The 18,195-nt window shown below is 37.4% G+C and overlaps 1 protein-coding gene across 1 annotated transcript in view; it reads right to left on the reverse strand.

Moving 5' to 3' along the window:
• The window catches only part of ATP10D (ATPase phospholipid transporting 10D (putative)), a 110,591-nt gene extending 95,401 nt beyond the window's left edge, over positions 1–15,190 (reverse strand). The window contains exon 1 of the mRNA XM_025386350.1: positions 14,958–15,190. The gene's annotated coding sequence lies outside the window, so the exon portion shown is untranslated. The remainder of the gene's footprint in view (positions 1–14,957) is intronic.
• Between the last annotated feature and the right edge of the window lie 3,005 nt (positions 15,191–18,195).

The raw sequence follows: 18,195 nt of genomic DNA on the forward strand, positions 1-18,195 counted from the left end.
CCTCATATATTCTCTCACCCAGTGAACTCCTCTCTCACTTCTTTCTTGGCAAAACCCTCACCCTGCTTACATTCACATGTAAAGCTCTATGTACTCTGTTCCAGTACCTACAGGTTGAAAGTGGCTGGAAAGAAACGCACAACACCTTGTCAGAGTCACTTTAACCTCCTGACCACAAACTCTAAGTTGGCCATTCACACTGACTGCAATCATGCTGCATTTCCTGTCCATGTATTCTCCCACTCTCATACACAACTGTTTCATACCCTCTCCTTTCTCCTCGAACATCCAGTATCTCCCTCCTAACTTTCTTCCTGCTGATGACCTTGTTTCTATTTTACTGAGAAAACCAAGGCCATCCAACGAGAACTTCCACAAGTTCTGTTCCTCTAGCACAGACCTCTTTACAAAACTCCAGACTGACGCCCAGGAGGCAGCCCATCTCCAGAAAGTAACAAGTGCAAATGGAGGTCCAAGCACTCTCCCCCAAACTGCTTATCCCCCAGATTAGCCCTGTCAGCTAATAGCTCCCTTCTTCTAGATGCTCAGCCCAAAAACTTTTGAGTCATCCTTGGTTTCTGTCTTTCACTTACAACTCACATGATGTCAGTCTGCAAATTCTGTTGACTCTTCCCTTAACTATATCCAGAATCGTACCACTTCTCATCACCTTTATTACAATCAACCTGATTCACCACTATCAGTCTAGTCCTGGTATAACATAAGTTAGATCCTGACAATTTCACAACTTAAGACTCTCTAAAGGCTCCCATGTAATTACGGTAGCCACCTCCAGTGCTCCATATGATCAGCCTCTTGTTATTCTCTTTGCCTGTTTACTTTTCATGAAACATGTATGTCACTTTTTTAACAATGCATAATTTACTTTGGTATTTTAGCTTTTGTCTGTCTCCCTCCTCCATCAGGATAGAAATTTCTGTCTTTTTGGTTCATTGATATGGCCTAGGCTTGGAAGAGTACAATATCAGGCAAAGAGTAGATTTTCAATGAATATCTGTGGAATGAACCCAAGAATGAATGAGTAAAATAACACCCCTCTTATAGGCAGCAAAGACTAGAATACCTTTAACAATCTTATACACACTGGCTCTACATGTGATATAATAACTTAGGCATTTCATGGTATGTAGCTCACTACAGCTCTTATTATGCATGCTAAAGTTATTATAGTTCACATTAAGATCTAGAGCATATAATTCTAAAATGGGCACTTACGAAACTCTGCAACAGGAAGACATAAAAAAGGAAATAAAACAAGTAGGACTTATTTTTAGAAATAGCTGAAGTATTTAAATTTTATTGTTCTAAAACTCTCCGGGAGGAAGTTATTCTGAGTAACCTTTTTTAAGACAGTTTAAAGTTTATTCTTTAAAGTATCAAAACAATTTCATCCAGGATAGAAATCACCATACAATGTGTACCCAATTTTCCTATATTTGACACGGCATTTCAAGTAAATTTTCTTCTCTGAGAATTCAGCACTAATGTTCTGAGGACAAGCATACTCTTTTTTTTTTTTTTTTTTTTTTGAGATGGAGTCTCGCTCTGTCGCCCAGGCTGGAGTGCAGTGGCCGAATCTCAGCTCACTGCAAGCTCCGCCTCCCGGGTTCACGCCATTCTCCTGCCTCAGCCTCCCGAGAAGCATACTCTTTATAGTGATGCCTTCAGGGTCTTCAGAAGCATTTCCATAAGGTTTTCTTCAAGTACTTGAAGACCTCCTTGCTTTGAATGGTTTTACAGGCTTTTTCCCCATCAGCTGACCAAATCTGTTTTTATAAAGATTTTTTTACTTCCAACTACCTTAGAATAATTAAGAAATGTAAATAAATGACCTCAGAGGTCTTCAGGAAGTAGAAGATAAAAATTCAGCAAGATTTATTTAGTGAAATCTATTTTCACGATTTAGAGATTTCTTTTCCTTATATTTGTTAGAAATAGGTACTGAAAGGCTACCATTGCCAACCAGGTACTTTTCCAGGCATTGAAAACTAACATGATGGGAAGTCCCATGTGAACTCCATGGTTTCTGTCCTCCAGAAGTACAGAGTCTAGTAAAGGGATCAGGCATGAACCTCATACGATTCCCTCTTTACCAGAGGTACTTCAGAGATTAATTCCCACAAGACAAACTTTGATAAATATGTGGCCAAGCTTCAGACCACAAAATGGTAAGAGCATTAAAAGACTAACCAATAGATAAACAGTTAAGTTTCAAAATGAAGCTAGCACACAGATATGTGCTCACTTAAAAATCAGAGCCAAAATATATATTTGAACTAGCAGAAGAACACAAGTTTCCCAGGGTGTAATCTTTACTCATTCACACTAAGGAAGGTAAACTCCAGTTTCATGTGGTAAGTTGTGTATATATGAAAAACATGATAAACACACTGGATTGTGGTTCTAAACAGAATCTTTACAAGATTATTAGGAAGATAAAGGAGAATAAGCTAAAATGATTTAATACTTGTTTCTCCTACAACGCCATCTTGTTTACTGTTTTAACCAATAACTGGACACTGTCTGGCATATAACATGCCCTCAATGAATACTTTTCAGTGAATTAACAAACATTAATCAGGTTCTTGTTGATATACCTTGCACCCCAAAAAACACTCTCCAAATGGGATGAATCTTAAGAGAATAAGGGACAATCAATGTATAATAAGTATTATTGCATGAAGGAGTAGGTAGGTTCCTTTGCTGGAGATCTACTTGGTTAATTCCATCTTGACCCTTAAAATGGCCTAAAGCCTTTGCTGGAGAAAGTAATTATGTTTGTCCTCAGACTACTGATGACTTAAGTTGTATTAGATCAGTGGTCCTCAGATGGGGCCAATTGTACCTCCCCTTCCAGCCCCCTAGGACATTTGCTAATATCTGGTGATACTTTTGGTTGTGGAAAGAAGCCAGAGATGCTGTTAAATATGCAGCAATGAACAGGACAATCCTTCACAACAAATAATTATCTAGTCCCAAATGTCAAGAAATGCTGCTGTTGAGAAACTGTGGGTTAAAACAAGTCATCACATTTGTCCAAGGGAGAGGTAAGTGGCACTGTGGAAAGAACAGAGCATTTCCGAGTCATGGGTTCAAATTCTGGCTCTCCCTCTCAGCCCTAGTGGGACTTCTTATGACCCTCAGTTTTCCAATTAGGAAAATGGCAATGATACCATCTGCTCTGTAGGGTTGTTGTGAGGAGTTAATGGGAATTTATGTAAGGCATCTGACATATAATAGATCAACAAATGGTAGCTATTCTTACTTTTTTTGTAAGAATACGTATGAATTGTTTGATGCCAACATTTCCTCAAAGTAGGAAAAGCATTTTAAAGATGCTTAAGAACTTAAACAAAAAACTCAGAATGTTAAAGCTGGAAAAAAATGTTAATATCCAACTAGTTTACACAGAAGAAAACAGGTTTGGAAAGAATGACTTACCCAAAATTACACAGCAAGTTAGTGGCAATTCACATACAATAATCCTGCTGTTTGCTCCACTACCTTTTTATTATTCATGCATATATAGATAGGCTTTTATTAATTCCTAAACTATGTCATTATTTATGAATGTGTCATAAATTATTTAAGTCAACTTGAATATAATATGATTATGCTTGCCAGAATTTTATATGCTAGTATGATTAAACTATAAAATAAACTAAGATTTCTACAGATAGGTACTTATCCTAACATTTTCACGGCCTATTTGAGCTAATCTGTGGAATCTGCCCCATTGTTTCAGTATCACCCTAACAAGTCTATTATTACTCACAGCGATTTTTTTTTTTTTTTTTGAGATGGAGTTTTGCTCTTGTTGTCCAGGCTGGGGTGCAATGGTGCAATCTCAGCTCACCCCAATGTCGGCCTCTCTGGTTCAAGTGATTCTCCTGCCTCAGCCTCCTGAGTAGCTGGGATTACAGGCATTTGCCAGCACAGCTGGCTAATTCTGTATTTTTAGTAGAGATGAGATTTCTCCACGTTGGTCAGGCTGGTCTCGAACTCCCAACTTCAGGCGATCTGTCCACCTCAGCCTCCTAAAGTGCTGGGATTGCAGGTATGAGCCACCGTGCCTGGCCATAATGGTGTATTTTTTAAATTAATATCTTATAGGCTGGGTGCAGTGGCTCACGCCTGTAATCCCAGCAATTTGGGAGGCCGAGGCGGAAGGATCGCCTGAGGTCAGAAGTTTGAGACCAGCCTGGCCAATGTGGTGAAACCCCATCTCTACTAAAAATACAAAAATTATCCGGTCGTGGTAGCAGGCGACTGTAATCATAGCTACTCAGGAGGCTGAGGCATGAGAATCACTCGAACCCAGGAGGTGGAGGTTATAGTGAGCCGAGATCACGCCACTGCACTCCAGCCTGGGCAGTAGAGTGAAACTCAGTCTCAAAAATTAATTAATTAGTATCTTATAAGATCAATATTAAAAATTATTCATTTCTGATTTAATAGTCACATGAATAACACAGTTGGAAAAAAAGCCTGAACAAACACAGAAGCCACATACTACAAATATATAGGAAAAAAAATTTTCAACTCCAGTAGTAACCTAAAAAAATAATTTAAGACAGAGGTAGCATTTTTTGACTCTGAATGTAGAATGTAGCAAAGGGTTTCTTTATTCATAATGCTCAATGAAGGTATACAATCATATAATTTTGGAGGACTTTAACCTGCTCTTACTTCTTTAGACCCATAGGACAATATGCCCTAAAAGTGTTATCTCTGGCCGACCCTCAGTAGAAATATACTCATCTCAGCCCAAGAAAGTCACTACACAGCCGGGCATGGTGGCTCACATCTGTAATCCCAGCACTTTGGGAGGCCGAGGCGGGCGGATCACCTGAGGTCTGGGGTTCGAGACCAGCCTGACCAACATGGAGAAACCCTGTCTCTACTAAAAATACAAAATTAGCTGGGCATGGTAGTGCATGCCTGTAATCCCAGTTACTCTGGAGGCTGAGGCAGGAGAATGGCTTGAACGTGGGAGGCAGAGGTTGCTATGAGCCGAGATTGTGCCATTGCACTCTAGCCTGGGCAACAAGAGCAAAACTCCATCTCAAAAAAAAAAAAAAAAAAAAGTCACTACACAAATGTTCAGAAATAGAGAAATTGTTAACTGCATTATATCTAATTGTGTTAAATTTATTTCTAATGGAAATACAAGACAGCTGCTAAAAATGATGTTTAGGCTGGGCATGGTGGCTCATGCCTGTAATTCCAACACTTTGGGAGGCTGGGGCAGGCAGATCACCTGAGGTCAGGAGTTCAAGACCAGCCTGACCAAGATGGAGAAACCCCATCTCTACTAAAAATACAAAATTAGCCAGGCGTGTGGCGCATGCCTGTAATCTCAGCTGCTGGGGAGGCTGAGGCAGGAGAATCGCTTGCATACAGGAGGTGGAGGTTGTGGAGAGCCGAGATAGAGCCATTATACTCCAGCCTGAGCAACAAGAGCGAAATTCCGTCTCAAAAAAAAAAAAAAAAAATTGTTTAAAAGAATTTTTAATGACTCATAAAATGCTTAAAGTTTATAAAGTTTTAAAGCACGATTTAGACCTGTATACAAGTATAATCTCAACTATGAATATATACAATATATAAACACGGAAGAATTTGGAATAATATATTTTTAAAAACATTAACACTGGTTATTTTGAGACAGTCTATTAATAGCAGATTTTAATTTTTTCAGTGTTTTTATACTCTCCATTTTTTTTTTTTTAACCATTAACACATATACTTATTTTGGAATTAGAAAACAGATCTTCATTTTAATCAAAAAGTTAAATTTTGATTAAACTTCATATAATCATGAAGCCTACACACAGAACTTAATGTATTGCTTTTACATTTAAGATGTGGGAAAGAGACGCATTTCTTTAAGTCTTTTTTTCTTCCCTTTTTTTTTTAAAGCGCAACTTCACAAAATGCAAGCCAAGTGTGCTGCCTCAACACTCAAAATGAATGTTCACACACAAGGCCATGCGTAACATGTGTACATAATAATAATAATGCCATACTCAATATTAAACCAGAAATTATATTTAACTTAGTATATAAGTTTCTTGACATACAAGTTAAACATAGTTTAGTGTATAAGCTTCTTGATAAAGGCAAATACGTGTGTTCCCGCATAGAAGCATTACATGTAATTATAAATGTTGCAAAACTAATTAATTAAAGCATTCAGTTTTGGGGTTTTTGTTTTTTGTTTTTGCAAAACTAATTAATTAAAGCATTCAGTTTTGGGGTTTTTGTTTTTTGTTTTTTGTTTTTTGTTTTTTTTTTGAGACGGAGTCTTACTTTGTGGCCCAGGCTGGAGTGCAGTGGCCGGATCTCAGCTCACTGCAAGCTCCGCCTCCCGGGTTTACGCCATTCTCCTGCCTCAGCCTCCCGAGTAGCTGGGACTACAGGTGCCCGCCACCTCGCCCGGCTAGTTTTTTGTATTTTTTTAGTAGAGACGGGGTTTCACTGTGTTAGCCAGGATGGTCTCGATCTCCTGACCTCGTGATCCGCCCGTCTCGGCCTCCCAAAGTGCTGGGATTACAGGCTTGAGCCACCGCGCCCGGCCTGTTTTTTGTTTTTACGAAAAGATAATTACTAAAAGTTACCTGATAAATGTCTGGCTAAATTGTAATAAATAGCATACTTAAATGTCGATATAGTTTTGGGAGACTCTTCTTTCTGAAAATTAGTTGTGAAAACAGAATTTAAATGGTTGTCTGCTCACATAATTGTTTCAATGAAACATTTTTATGCCTATACGTATGTAGGGCATATAGAGTTTTTGATGTGAAAGTAATATAAAAATCTCAAAAATAAGTCGGTTATACTTTTCAAATATTACCTTCATTGCTCTTTAGAAAATTAAAGTCAGTAGGAAAATAAAAGTTTGTAGTTAAGAAAATTTTCAATTCCTAATTAAAAACCTATTTCAAAATTCTTTCTGCTTATTTCTAATATCTTCATAACATGACTAATCTACTACATTCCAAAATGACCATATTCAACATCACATGGGCCAATTAAGATAAAGAGAGCTGGGATATAGAATTTCCAGCAATAAATGAGGTACTTAATCTAACTTGATTAGATCTAAAGTATATTAAAAGAATACAGCCTATGTTGTTTAAAGATGCACTATGAAAATATTTTTATGCTTGGATTTTAAGTTTACAGAGTTAATTAATTACAACTTTAATGGTCACAGTAGATGTATCATTCCTTACCACTTCAAAAGCATGCAGGATTGCTAAGAAAACTCGATTCCTTAGGCACAAACTCTCTAATGAAAGTCATAAGATTCACATTTGCTTCTTTCAACCATCATCCCCAAATATATCCGAGATCAAAGAACTGGGGGGAAAAGTCTTACTTTTTCCTTTATGAAACATTTGCACAAATGTTTAGTTTAATTCTGTTTTTTTTTTAAAGGGAATCTGTTGCCAGGAAGCAAATAATAACATAAAACCTATCCAATGCATACCTTTAAGTGTTGAACATTGTGTTTCTGTCTTTTTTTTAGTTTCATGTATTAAATTAATGACTTTTGCAGCCAGCTTAGTAATAACACAGAGGTATCTGAAATAGCATACAGGAAAGAAACTAAAATTCTCTTTCCTGGAGACCTTTTAAGTCCGGCACCTACCTGTCAAAACCCAGTGAATATATTGACCTGCTCACCTGAGGATCTTACTCCAAGCCTGTAGTCTCCAGCTTTACTATAGATCAGAATCACATAGAGAGCTTGTTAAAACATATATTCTTATTCTGCCTGCCCTGCCGCCCCCTCCCCAACCCAAGCACACAATCACACCAGTTTCTCTGATTCAGTAGTTCTGCAGTGGCCTGAGAATTTGCATTCTAACAAGCTCAAGTGATACTGATGCACCTACTCTGGGGGCCACACTTTGAAAATCATAGACCTAGGCAGCTCAAATATACTCTGGAAAGACTTATTTTTAATTAATGAATGCAGATGCTCGTTCATAAACCCATGGTAAATTGAAAATATCGTAAGTCAAAAGTGCATGTCATACACTAACCTACTGAACATCACAGCTTAGCCGAGCTTACTTTAAATGTGCTCAGAACACTTACATTAGCATACAGTTGGACAAAGTCATCTAACACAAAGCCTACTTTATAATCAAGTGTTCAATATCTCGTGTACTTTATTGAATACTATACTGGAAGCAAAAGACAGAATGGTTGTGTGGGAACTTGAAGTACAGTTTCTACTAAATGTGTATCTCTTTTGCATCATCATAAAGTGGAAAAATCATAAGTTGAACCATCATAAGTCAGGGACTGTGTATTTTCCCCAAGAAGTCATTATCATTAAATATTATTTTTATGCAGTTAATCTTTCTCATACAAATGATGTATATATTAATGTTTAAATAATCAGTGAAACTATTTTTCTTATATACAAGAAATAGGGCAATTATTTTCTATATGAGTAACCACAGAAGTTTTTAAAAAGCAAAGGAAAATAATATGCTTAAAAGAAAGAGAAATGATAAGAGATAAAAAGAATAATGAATAGGAAAGTAGAATTATCTGTAGCTGAAATGGAAAGAATTTAGCCCCTGAACAACTGTAAGATCAAAAGGTTATATCAATAGACTACATCAGAGGTTTTCTAAAGGTCTCTCACCGATTATTTGCTCAAGCTATACAGATGAGGCAAATAAGCACATTAGAGACTAAAATTTTGAATTATATTCTGTTATTTTCTTTAAAGAATATAACATATTACTGGATATGTGATGAAGACAGATAGGTATTAACATCAGTTATTTTGCTTAAACTATAAAAAAGGAAAATTCAGTCTGATAGATGAGAGATTTAATTAATTTCTAAAATGTATTAAAGACTTTCTTTTGGAAGCCACTGAATGAATTAATATTAATATATTATAATTATTACATACAGAAGTATTATTTCACAGTGGCTAAAAATTACTTCAGCACATGACTTATTGCAATGAAAGCATGGATTACACATGTCAATTACTTAAACTGTCTCAGTACATATATTTAAACTGTACCTGAGGCCTATAAGTATTACTAAGAATAGTATATAAACACAAATAAGAGGCAGATCAAAACTATAAATGGTATTAGAAACAAGTTGATCTTCATTGAAATTATAAAATAGATTCATGATAAATACACAATCCCAATAATTAACTCAATGGTACCTATGCATCACACTACATTTATTTTGAATAAGTACTGATAATATAAACAGTTATTTTCAAAACAGCAACAAACAGCATCTGCAATTAGCAGAATGAACACAAGTTTGGCAAACAGATTCACAGTTGTCCATTTACCACAAGCTTTTAGCCTTTCTGAGCATCAGTTTCCAAATCTGTAAACTGGAAATAATATCACCACCTCACACAATTTTGTAAAGAGATTTATTAAACAATGCACTGTGCCTAACACACTAAAGGTGCTCTGTAATTTTAATCTTTCAATTAATATTTTTGGCACCACTACTATATGCTAGGCATTGTTATTTATACTGGAAATAAACCAGGGAACAAAATGGACAAAATTATCTGCCTTCTAGGAGTTTATTTTCTATGGTACATTTATTTTACCTTGTCCTAGGCACGGTGCTGGGTACTTTGGGAATGAATAAACTAGCCCCAGAACAGGTCAAGTATTTAATTCAATAAAAAGGATGAAATTAGGATAATTGTGCAGTATATGAATTTAGGGAAACAGAAAGTCTTATGAGAAAGTATGGTGTGAAGTCAGAGGATAGAAAGGGAGAAGAGGAAAGGCTTCCCAGAAAAGAAGGTATTATAAGTAAGCCTTGGGAAATGTTTAGAATCCTGACAGAAGTGATTTATAGATTTTTAGAAAAGGTAATACGAATACAGGCAAGGAGGCAAGGAGGGTGCAGACTATTTAAGTAACCATGAGTAGTTCAATATGGCTGCAGTTTCAAGTACAAATTAAGAAGTGATGGCAAATTAAATGAAAATCTAGGTTGGGACCAAACTGAAGCCCTGACTTGCTAAGATGAAGAATATGGGAAATCGCCGAAGATATCTGAGAAGACTGTGATATGATACAGACATTTATAAGATTTATTTGCACTTCCTTTCGGCCAGAACCGCCATCTTCCAGTAACTCGCCAAAATGAACACAAAGGGAAAGAGGAGAGGCACCCTATACATGTTCTCTAGGCCTTTTAGAAAACATGGAGTTGTTCCTTTGGCCACATACTAAAACCTTCTAACTATATTATTGTAGTCTAATTAAGGGGAAATCAAAGTTTAAAAACACATGCTAAGTAGTTATGAATCCTATAAATAAAAGAAAAAGATTTCACAACATTTTGAAACTGATTTTCACTTTCCTTCTCATAACCAAGAAAATTATGATTTGTATTACCTAGCCTACCTAAAGAGTTAAAACCTTGTAAGTTTTACTAAGAGGAATGTAGTAGTACCCATCTTCCTCATTCAAAAAGGCCTTAAACTGAATAAGCAGACTTCAGAAAAAGAAATTAAGGAGTATTTAATTAAAGCCTATCAGCCCTAGGCCCTGGCAAATGAAATCAACAGGAAATTAAAGGGAAGTAAAGCTCAAATCTGTTCAACACTGCTTATTATTTTAGAAAACAGGTGGGGGCAAAACAGTGAATGTGAGCAGAATAGCTTTATTTTGTGATTTCCCTTATAATCCAAATGTTCTCATCAGAAAAATAATTCAGAAATAATGATACCTAACATAAAAGTACACACGATAAGGGAGACAGGGCGACTTTGTGAAGGAGGGGATATATAATATCATATATGTGCTCTTCATACTAGGACAAATTGCTTTATTAGGATAGTGACTTGTTTTCTCTGATAACTAAAATATATTCACTGCAGAAATTTTAGAAACTATATATTAACACCATGAGAAAAATAGAAATAAACTATAATCCTACCACCCAAATATAAATACTATTAACCTTTGGTTTATTCCCCACCAATAAATTGGTTTCTGTGCATAGGTTGATTTTTTTTTCAAAACTAGGATATCATTTTGTAACTTGCTTTTATCCACTTCTCATACTATAAACATTTTTCCATATCATGAATATTTTCTCATATTACTGAATAGTTTTCCCAACAAAATGATACATTTTGATTTGTTGTCCACATTTGTTAATGTGATGTGTGAAAATGTGGTAATTTATTGCTATGTTGTGTTTCTTTGATTATTGGGAGGTTAACATCCCCCCTACCCCAACCTTAGATAATTAAATTTTTTTTGAATTGCCCATTTATATGTATTTCTCATTGGGGTTCATTTGTATAGCAGTATTAATCTATCTCTGCCTTAGTCCATTTGGGTTGCTATAACAAATTACCATAAACTAGGTGATTTGCAACCAACAGAAAGTTATTTCCTAAAGTTCTAGAGGCTGGGAATTCCAACATCAAGGTGCCAGCAGATATTGTGCCTGGTGAGAGCTCACTTTCTGATTCATAGGTGGCAACTTCTCACTGCATCCTCCCATGGTGGAAGAGGCAAGGCAGCTCTTTGTGGCCTCTTTTATGAGGGCACTAATCCCATTCATGAGGAATCCTTTCTCATAATCTAACCACATTCCAAGGCTGTACCTCCTACTACCATCACACTGGGGATTGGGAATCAACATATGAACTTGGAAAGGGAGGGAACAAACATTTAGACCATAGCAATCTCACACTGCTTTTTATAGTATCTTTTTAAAGGGAGCATGTAAAATACAGAGCTTACCATTTATCTTTTTTTTTTTTTTTTTGCTTATTATATTTCTTGGTGATATTTTTGAAAGTGGTATTTTGTTTTTATAAAAATAACAGTTGCTTTAAAAGATTTTGGAATATTAGAAAAAATATAAAAAAGAAAATCAAGCTATAACTCTACCACTTAGGAAAACATTTTTGGGGGGTGGGGGAAATATGATATTTTAATGGATATGCCCATTGATGCAAAAGAAACTTGTATGCAAACAGGAACTGCATTAATCTTTTTCAATCCTTGTTAATTTAGGACACTGTCTTAGAGTAATAGCTTAATAAATATTTTTGATTAAATTAAATTTTATGTATTTATTTCAAAATTATATTTTACACATAAGATAATATATTAAATTTCACTTTTTTATGGAATACATTGCAAGTATATTTTCCAAGTCATTAAATTAAAAAAAAAACTTTTGTAACTGAGTTTTATCAATATAGATTAAAACTACACTAATTTACTTAAATATTGTGTTATTGGGGCTTTGTTTCCATTTTTTCATATTACAGATAAGATTGTAATAAACATATTTATACATCTTCATATGCGATTCATATTATTTCCTTAGGCTATGTTTTTAGACCCAAAAAATCACTTAGACCCAAAATTACTTAGTCAAGGCTGTGAACATTCAGAGGTTTTGTTTTATTTTGTAGAGATGAGAGCAAAACGGGACCAGGCAGGTATTGAACCCCTGAGCTCAAGGGATCTTTCTGCCTCAGCCTCCCAAAGTGCTAGGATTACAAGCACGAGCCACTGTGCCTGGCCCAACATTCACAGGTTTTAATACATACTACCATGTAATTGCCTCAAATAGTTGTATTGATATACCTTTTATCGAGTAGCATTAAAAAATTCCATTAAGGTCACAACTCTTTTACAAAACTAGCATCACTATTAGTCCTTATTCTGCAAAGCCATAAAAAAAAGTATTGTTTATATGGCTAAAATGATTTCTGAAATGAAATAAATTTATCTCAGAAAATAGGGAAGGAATAACTGACCAAGAATAGTGATAGCATCCAGCACACATATATTTGTTCCTAGAGTTGATAAATCAATTCTCCTTTTCTTCAAGCACTATTACATTTATATTTATCAATGCATTGTTCTGTGAGAATTCTCAAACAATCTTACTTGTAGCATTTTCTTTGATTCTTCCTCAGTAGAACTACTTCCAAATATATAAGACAATAAAGAAAACATGTAATGAAGGCTTGAATATGTGTATTTTTTTAAACCCTTAATTTAAAAAGTCAATTATAGGAAGTACAATTGTCTGACAGGTGAGTCACCTCTGTTCTATGATAAATTATAATCATATTTGAGCATTTTCCTTCATTTTACTGACAATAGCAAAATAAATGGTATCCTATTTTTTTCTGGGGAAGGGGAGACGGAGTTTCGCTCTTGTTACCTAGACTGGGGTGCAACCCCGCGATCTCAGCTCACTGCAACCTCCACCTCCCGGGTTCAAGCGATTCTCCTGCCTCAGCCTCCCGAGTAGCTGGGATTACAGGCATGCACCACCACGCCCAGCTGATTTTACATTTTTAGTAGAGATGGGGTTTCTCCATGTTGGTCAGACTGGTCTCAAACTCCTGACCTCAGGTGATAAGCCCGCCTCAGCCTCCCAAAGTGCTGGGATTACAGGCATGAGCCACGGCGCCCGGACCTATTCAATTCCATTTAATCACTAAGTATGAAAAGTATTCAGGTTTTGCTAAGCCAGGGTCAAACACTCCCCACATTCTAGTTTAGAGTGCTTAGATTTTCCTTCTTTTTCATGCAATTTAATGAATGTTAAATTAGCATGAAAATTAAACGTTATTTTTAAAACTCCCTAAAACTTCAAAATGTTTCTAAGTTATTTTTCCAAATATATAAAATGACTTCATTTTAATAAAAATAAACTATCTCAATGTAGGTATATGATATGTATTTGTAGTGAGAATAGAAAACAGTCCAGAAGAAGCAGTTATTACTTTTTGAGGTGGATCGAAGTGGGAGGCTCTTGCTGCGGGCACTGAATGAACTACTCCGTTGCAAAGATTTTTGCTCTTCACAAGTTAATATGGGTTTTTGATGATGCTATTCTTCACAGAAGTGTGACCTAGCGATTTAAAGGCTGATACAAAAAAATATTGGTGGATGAGGAGCCCTGTCCTTGCTGATGCATCTTTCAAGGTTGATTTTGAGTTAGAGGTTTGCTTTGTCCATACAGACTTGTTTTTCTCCCTGCTTAGAACCAGCATGAAAAGAACGCAAGAAGAAACTTTGGTCTTATTCAGATCACAGTTTTAAAACCTGAGCTAGCATGATAAGAGCAGTTAAAACATATTCTTTCTAACGGCACAGGGTCCCAGACACCAAAATAACCATCCATTCCCTAACCAACTGATGTCTCTCTGCTGTACGTGGTAAATTAAAACTACATGTTTTATAATGTAAAATAAAGGGTGCCCCGAATAATAACTAGGTTCTTTAAAGTTAGTGTTTTGGGGGAAGCATGGAGGCTTCTTTGTAGCACTCCTTTGAAAACTATTTCTGAGAAAGCTCCAATACAAACACCTTTTTCTTCCTAAGGAATCAACCTTAGGGAATCAGCCTTAAGAATAAATCTGCTGGGCTAAATCTTCAACACTTTCCCTTTTCATCACCTTTGAGGCAGATAGCCAAAATTTCTTTAAACTGCTGATTTCACAATGGGATGACAAAGGTGTGTGTGTGTGTGTGTGTGTGTGTGTATGAATGCGTGTGTTTGCGTGCCCGTGTGCGCCCTCGTGTACAAAGGTGTGTGTGTGAGAGAGAATGCGTGTGTGTGAGTGCCCGTGTGCATCGTTTAGCTTTTTACAAAATCCAGCATTTAAAAGATTTTTAAATTCCCCTTTAACAATCAAATGATTGAAAATGGTGTAATCGTTTTACCTTTTTTTTTTTTTTTTTTTTTTTTTAAAGTTCAGTAACAGCCCAGAACTGTAGTTTTGAACCATGGCATCAAATCTAAACACGACTAGGGAAGTGGAGCGGGGAGAAACAGGAGAGAGAAACAGAAAGGAAAAGCTGGTGGGCGGTGAAGCAGAAGGCTGGGACAGTCAGAGGGATTCGCCGTCTCATTCTTACCAATTCCTCCCTCGGCACACATCACAGCATGTTGGTCACGAGTCTCAAGGTGCGAGAAAAGAGCTAAGCACAAATCCGAAGAGTGAAAGCGGGTTGTGCTTCCACGCCAGCCATTTGCCTTCGGGGGGGAAAAAAATTCACTTCTCAGACATCTCCCAAACTCAGCCCCGGAGCCGGCGCAGGAGCCTGTGCTGAGCTAGCAACCTACTTCTCGCTCCGCTCCTCCTCCCCTCTCCGCCAAGCTGCAGAGCAGCCTGAGTTGCAGTGCACCGCCAATCGCCCGCCGTCCAGCCCTCCGTGACGTAGCAGGGGCAGGGCCTGGCAACGCCGGGCTCCCAGCTCCAGCTGTTTGACAGAGCTGCCCTTCTGCCCAGAGCAGATGCCCCAGTGACCCAGAGCCCTTGCAATCTCACCTCTGACTTTCACCTCCCAAGTACAGGTTGCTCGCGGTTGACGGTTTGGTTCATTGTTTTGCTGCAATTCTAACAATTCACTGCTTTAGCTAAACGTGGAACACTGGACAATTATTTTTTGGAGGGTAAAAGAGATCAAATCTAAAAATGTCGCGCCACTGCGTTCCAGCCTGGGCGACAGAGTGAGACCCTACCACCAAATACATAAATAATATATAATGTTACTGTTTTTATGACTAGAAAAGAAATGTGGAAAAATATTACAATTCTGATTTGGTCGTTTTCCTCACACTTTGCCCTTCCATTCCCTTACTCAGGATAATGTGGCTTTGTCCATACACCTGCCAAGTCCGTTTGCTTAAAACTCACAACTTTTTTTGTTTTAACTTCTAAATAAGCTTCAGCAACCTGTCTGGTTCCTCAAAATGTCTAACTGATTTGGAAAGAGGAAAAACCATTTAGTGAAGGCCGAACCAATAACTCAGAACAAAACCTAACAATCCTGGCTGCCTGTTTTATCCCATTGAAACAAATATAAAAAGTGGGGCCAAACTCTCCACAACTCTCCTATATTGTTCTTCTCTATTCCATTCTCTCAAGTGTTTCTCTGATGTGCAACAAGAGTGAAGAAAACTAAATGAGCATGCAAATGTTTGACTATCAGTAAGGAGCTCACCAGTACAGACGCAGGGAGCTGGTTGGTCGACTTGAAAATTCTCTCAGATCAAGAGAAGCCAAACAAGTTTCCGCACCCACTGAGAACGTGCTTCTGCCAGACGAGGAGAAACAAGTTCTGGGTGTGGCTTCCGGTGATGCTCCATTAGGGAAGCCTCCATCTGCAGGTAAGGACAAATCTCTAGAGCTTAGTCAAACTCAACCCTCAGAATTAACCCAGCCTAGTAGAACACACTGTCATTTATGTGGCCTCTGAAATTCCTGGCCCTAGTAGCATTTTTTGCAGTCATATGACTGTCTCTAACATCCTTTAAGATGAAACACATTTCCTATCTGAGAGTCAACCTTATAGAGGAGACTTAAAACTGTAGCAGGGCCTCCCTGAACTCTCCCAATCAAGCACTGGTGTTGTTACCTCAGCAGAGGGCCTTCCTGGGAACGTGCATACCAGCACAATTCAGGCATGTAGCTGGCATTTGCAGCCTGTTTGGATTGCTTAAATCAGTGGTTCTAACTAGCTACACATCACAGTGAACTGGGGAGCTTGATGCCAAGGCCCCACCCAGGCCAATTAAACCGGAATCTCTGGGGGTGGCGCTCTGGCAATGTCTGTTTTTGAAGCTCCTCTAGAAATTCTAATGTGCACAAGGGTGGAGAATCACTGGCTAAGATTTGAATTATTGTCTTAGGAGAAAATCTATATTATATTTAAGTCTAAAGAGCATAGCAGTAGAATAACGGAAAACATTATGTAATACAACTTAGCCTCATACATATTCTTTATATATTTGTTTATTTTAATATAAATATAAAAACATGTGAAGATACACCTCAAAATTCTTTACTCAGGGAAGGATAGTGAGGGGAGATTACTAGCTTTCTTTTTTTTTTTTCATTTTAAAAATAACATCTTTATTGAGATATGATTCATATAGCACACAACTGACCTAATTAAAATATACAAATCATTGTTCAGTTCCCACCTATGAGTGAGAACATGCGGTGTTTGGTTTTCTGTTCTTGTGATAGTTTGCTAAGAATGATGGTTTCCAGCTGCATCCATGTCCCTACAAAGGACGCAAACTCATCCTTTTTTATGGCTGCATAGTATTCCATGGTGTATATGTGAGTTGATGGGTGCAGCAGACCAACATGGCACAAGTATACATATGTAACAAACCTGCACGTTATGCACATGTACCCTACAACTTAAAGTATAATAATAATAAATAAATTTAAAAAAAAAAAAAAAAAAAGAATGACTCCTCTCTCCTCCACCCAAGTGCCTGTTAAAGAATGACCCCAGAACCACCTGCTCAAACAGCAGCAGAGATTCCTACCCAACATGGGTACGTGAGGCATCACCTCATCTGAACCATGCCAGAGCCATCCACAGTAGCTCTGTCGACAATTACTGGGCGCACATTACTTCTCAAGCACCCCACCAACTCAGATCAGGCAAAACTTGAAAACGATTTAAAACCCAGCCACCTGTGCTGCTGTCTGCAACGGATCAAGTACTCCTCTACTATTCCCATTGCATCGGACCTCTTTATTACTTTGTCCTTGACTCAGCTGACAACATGGGCTGTCTTTCCAGGTCTGTCTCTGGCTCTCGTGCTTCTCTAAAGCAGTCTATTTTCCTGAACGGTTCCAGGGAATGAGGAAGGATACATTCACCTTCAAGCAGTAGTTTCTTCCCGCTACCTTTCAGACATGCACGCGCACGTAAATCCCCGGACAAAAAGTCAATCATTCTGATGGCTTTCGTAGCAGCCGTCTGGCTCGTGATTCATTCAAAGCTTCTCTTCGTGAACCTCTTCTCCCTGCACTCCTTTTTTGTGGAAGCAGCAGTTTTAGCCTGGGCAGCTCTGAGACAGTGCAAAGAACACTGGAGTAGAAATAAGAGCCCCAGGTTTAATCCTGTCACTGTGTGACTTTGGAAAAATAATTCCCACTTTGCACCACAATTTTCTCATCTGTAAAATGGGGATGTTTATATGTATCTTCTTGTTTGTGAGGATGAAATAAATAAATGCAATCTTTTTAAGGGAAAAAAAAATATATATATACAAATCAATTGTTTTTAGTATAGTCACAAAATTGTGCAACCATCACCCCAATCAATTCTGCAATTTCATCACCCCTAA

Source organism: Theropithecus gelada, chromosome 5 (genome assembly GCF_003255815.1).
Source record: "Theropithecus gelada isolate Dixy chromosome 5, Tgel_1.0, whole genome shotgun sequence".
Taxonomy (NCBI): Eukaryota; Metazoa; Chordata; class Mammalia; order Primates; family Cercopithecidae; genus Theropithecus; species Theropithecus gelada.